Raw genomic sequence first — 4,418 nt, 5'->3', positions numbered from 1 at the left:
CAAAGAATATAAGTATGAAGTGGAGAAACAACCAAACATAGTATTATAACTCTTCGATCAGATCGAGGTGGTGAATACTTTAATGGAGAGTTTCTGGATTATCTCAAAGTAAATGGTATAGTCTCCCAGTGGACTCCTCCAGATTGGTATCTGAAAGGAGATATCGAACTTTGTTAGACATAGTTCGGTCCATGATGAGCTATGCAAATCTTTCAGTATTCCTATGGGGTTATGCATTGGAAACCTCAACATATTTACTGAATAAGGTGCCTTCCAAAATCTGTTCCTCAAACTTCGTATGAGATATGGAAAGAATGGAAACCGAGTCTTAAACACGTTAAGATTTGGGGATGTCCAGCTTATGTCAAGAAAGTTGACCCATATAAGCTGGAATATCGATCCGGAAAATGTAGTTTTGTGGGATATCCTAAAGAGACTTTAGGATATTACTTTTGCACCGATCATCGGGTGTTTATCTCCAGATATGCTACCTTCTTGGAAAAGGAGTTTATCCTTGAAGGAAACAGTGGGAGCAAAATTGAACTTAATGAAGTTCAAGAAGCACAAACTACTACAGATCGAGTGGAAACACCTGTTCTGACTGAACAACCTTTTGTAGAACAGCCCATTCATAGATCAGGGAGAGTGTCTCGCCAACCTGAGAGGTATAATGGCCTTGTCATTAAGAATGACAATGATTTGTCGATCATTAATGATGACGACCCTGTGACCTATAATGAGGCTATGAGTAGTGTTGACTCAGAGAAATGGCATAGTGCCATGAAATTCAGAATGGAATCTATGTATACGGTATACAAAAGATAGATTATAGCAGATGGCCAGGTGGAGACTGATAAGTGGCATTTTATACCACTTAGAACGTCTTAAAATGGCTTAAATTGGTGTCTTGAAATCAAGTATTTTGTGTATTTGATGCGTTTTTCTAGTGTTTATGCATTTCAGGGTATTAGTTGCATTTCGGAGGAGGAATCATCAAGAATAAGTCTTGGCATGTGTTCACCATTGCGAGAGGAAAAGAACGGGCAGATTACGGCGAAGAAACGGAGCAAACCTGGAATTTTTCCAGTAGGGTCCTGCGCGCCCGCGCAGCAATGCTGAGCGGCCGCGCAGCAGCCTTGCGCGCCCGCGCAGAAATGCTGAGCGGCCGCGCAGGGTCGGGGAAAAAGCTGAATTATTTTAGACTTCTACTTCTGTTTGGCTTCCAACTTCTATGTAATCTGAGATTTATGGGACTATTATATAAGTAGATTTGAGACGTTTTCACAGAAAAAAAAGGAGATTATGTTTTAGATTGTGTTTTGCGCAAGAAGCGAAGGAGATAAGGAAGAAGACCGATTTAGCACACCGTAACGAAGAGGAAGCATATATTCTTGTGATTCTTGTTTCGTTGTAACGTTGGATGCTAGTTTTCTTGCTTTGACTTATTTACTCTTGTGACGTACTCTGTTTTAATATAATTAGTTTAGTTATTATTTTCTTGTGTTGTTTATCATGATTTCATATAAACCCATGATGGCGATAAGTTCTATTATGGGCTAATCGTGATCATGGGGTTGCAACGGATTTATTATGAAATTCTTTAGTTAATTGTTTAATACTTTAGTGTGTGATAATTGCATGATATCTAGTATTGGTTGTGCGTATTCGTCTTATGTGCGTCACGAACATATAAGATAGGGTGTTAATCTCTTGTGAAGCGACGGTGGATCTTGAGATTTAGAACTTGCCATGCTAGCATAGGTTCATGTACGTTGTGCATGATTAGTGGGTAACTCTAACAGTTTTATTTGCCCTATGTAATCAAAAGGAATAACTTGTGCTTAAATCATTGTGTTGTCAATTTCTGTAGACATATAGGAACTCAACATGATTGATGACTATTCGACTTCTATCTTAATTGTGGATGCTTGGTAGAATGGTATTAGTACAATGAAAGTTGGCTTTTATCAGTTTCGTGTTATTCGATTAATGTCATCACTGTCACATGCTAAAGGTAATAACAATGGCTATAGAAGGAAGTAATAATGAAGTTGTGATCTCATGAGTGTTTTATTATTGATAAATTGAAGTGTTAGTTAAGTGGTTAATTAAGTAGTTAATTATAATTAATATTTAATCAACAATTTTAAGTGTTATCTTAACATTGAGAAGTAATCATACATTGGTGAGTGAGTTTAATTAGACAATAACTTAGTCTGAGTCTCTGAGGGAACGAACTAGAAAATATTTTATATTACTTGCGAACGCGTATACTTGCATGAATATTAGTGCATGTTTTCGCCCTAACAAGTTTTTGGCGCCGCTGCCGGGGACTCGGCGTATTTGTTTAGTTTATGTACTTACCATCATTGGTCATTAGGACTCAGTGATTAGGACGTAGTAGTTAATTACTCTTTTCGGTTGTGTTTCAGGTACTTTAGCAAACGTTTATGCAAACTCGTTCTCGTGCTCGCAAGAGGACCTTAGATACAGCTGAGGAGAAAGACGAAGTTCTTGATACTCCGGAGAAGTTAGATTTTGAGGATTCGGATTCAGGAACTGAGCAGAAAGAACCAGTAAACATGGGAGATCGTATTGTTCAAGCTGATCCAGCTCTTATGGATTTTTCTCGGCCTAAAATTGATGACATTCAGTCAAGCATCCTTCATCCGGCTATTCAAGCTAACACCTTTGAAATCAAGCCGGGCACTATTCAGATGGTGCAGAATTCTGTTTCTTTTGGAGGAGCGGCAACTGAAGACCCCAACATGCATATAAGGAATTTTGTCGAGATCTGCAGCACTTTTAAGTATAATGGCGTGACTGATGAGTCTATCAAGTTGAGGCTTTTCCCATTCTCACTGAGGGATAAGGCTAAAGACTGGTTACATTCTGAACCAGCTGGGTCCATCACTACGTGGCAAGATCTTGCGCAAAAGTTTCTGGTGAAGTTTTATCCAATGGCAAAGACTGCTGCTATGAGGAGTGCTCTTACTCAGTTTGCGCAGCAACCTACAGAATCTATATGCGAGGCTTGGGAACGCTACAAGGAAATGTTGAGAAAATGTCCACATCATGGAATGCCGGATTGGATGATAATCACTGGTTTTTATAATGGTTTGGGGGCCCAATCTCGGCCCATGCTCGATGCAGCAGCTGGAGGAGCCATATGGGCTAAAAGCTATACTGAAGCGTATAATCTTATAGAGACAATGGCTGCAAACGAGCATCAAAACCCAACTCAGAGGATGACGTCAGGCAAGGTCGCAGGTATTCTGGAAGTTGATACAGCCACCACTATTGTAGCCCAGCTCCAAGCGCTATCAATGAAGGTTGATTCTTTGGCTATGTATGGAATTAATCAAATAGCTATGGTTTGTGAGCTTTGGGCAGGTTCTCATGCTACGGATCAGTGTTCTCTTGTCAACGAATCTGTTCAGTATGTGAATAATTATCAGCGACAACAGCAGCCTGTGCCAGCAACCTATCATCCTAACAACAGAAATCATCCAAATTTCAGCTGGGGAAATAATCAGAATGCTATTCAGCCACCATATCAGCAAGGAGTGAGTAAACAGTTTAACCCACCTGGATTCCAGCAACCACAGCAGTATGCTACAAGGCAATCATATCCTCAACAGGAAAGTGCAGCTGCACCTACTAGTGCTGATTTTGAGGAACTTAAGCTGTTGTGCAAGAGTCAGATGGTTTCTATCAAGACCTTGGAAAATCAAATCGGTCAATTAGCCAATGCAGTGCTCAATCGTCAACCTGGCACTCTTCCCAGTGACACGGAAGTACCAGGCAGGAAGGAAGCTAAAGAGCAAGTCAAGGCTATTACCTTAAGGTCTGGAAAAGTAGTTGATGCTGAAAAGGCAAAAGAAGTCGAAGCTGAAGTTAGAGATGAAGAATCTAAGCAAAAGGAGAAAGTGGTGGAACCAAAGAAGACTACTGTTGAACACACTCTGCCTGAGGCTAATACAGGGGAGAAACAGCTCTATCCTCCACCACCTTTTCCTAAGAGATTGCAGCAACAAAAGCTGGATAGACAGTTCGGGAAGTTTCTGGAGGTGTTCAAGAAACTTCACATCAATATACCTTTCGCTGAGGCTCTGGAACAAATGCCTAGTTATGCGAAGTTTATGAAGACTATTCTTTCAAGGAAGGTGAAACTGGATGACCTTGAAACCGTTGCTCTCACGGAAGAATGCAGCGCTGTTCTGCAGCAAAAGTTACCACCAAAACTGAAAGATCCAGGAAGCTTCACCATTCCTTGCACCATTGGTAATCTAACTTTTGACAAGTGCCTTTATGATTTGGGAGCAAGCATTAATCTGATGCCCTTGTCGATCTTTAAAAAGCTGGATCTGCCTGATCCAAAACCCACATACATGTCGCTACAATTGGCGGACCGTTAC

At 40.6% G+C, this 4,418-nt stretch overlaps 1 non-coding gene across 1 annotated transcript; it reads right to left on the bottom strand.

Annotated features, from left to right (window-relative positions):
• Nucleotides 1-2,975: 2,975 nt before the first annotated feature.
• LOC141680116 (small nucleolar RNA R71) lies at nucleotides 2,976-3,082 on the bottom strand. Its single transcript, XR_012558267.1, has one exon. It is a non-coding gene; the product is annotated as a small nucleolar RNA R71 (small nucleolar RNA).
• Nucleotides 3,083-4,418: the final 1,336 nt, after the last annotated feature.

Source organism: Apium graveolens, chromosome 1, assembly GCF_009905375.1.
Source record: "Apium graveolens cultivar Ventura chromosome 1, ASM990537v1, whole genome shotgun sequence".
NCBI lineage: Eukaryota > Viridiplantae > Streptophyta > Magnoliopsida > Apiales > Apiaceae > Apium > Apium graveolens.
Note: the sequence above shows the minus strand (reverse complement) of the source record. Positions and strands in the feature narration are given on the sequence as shown.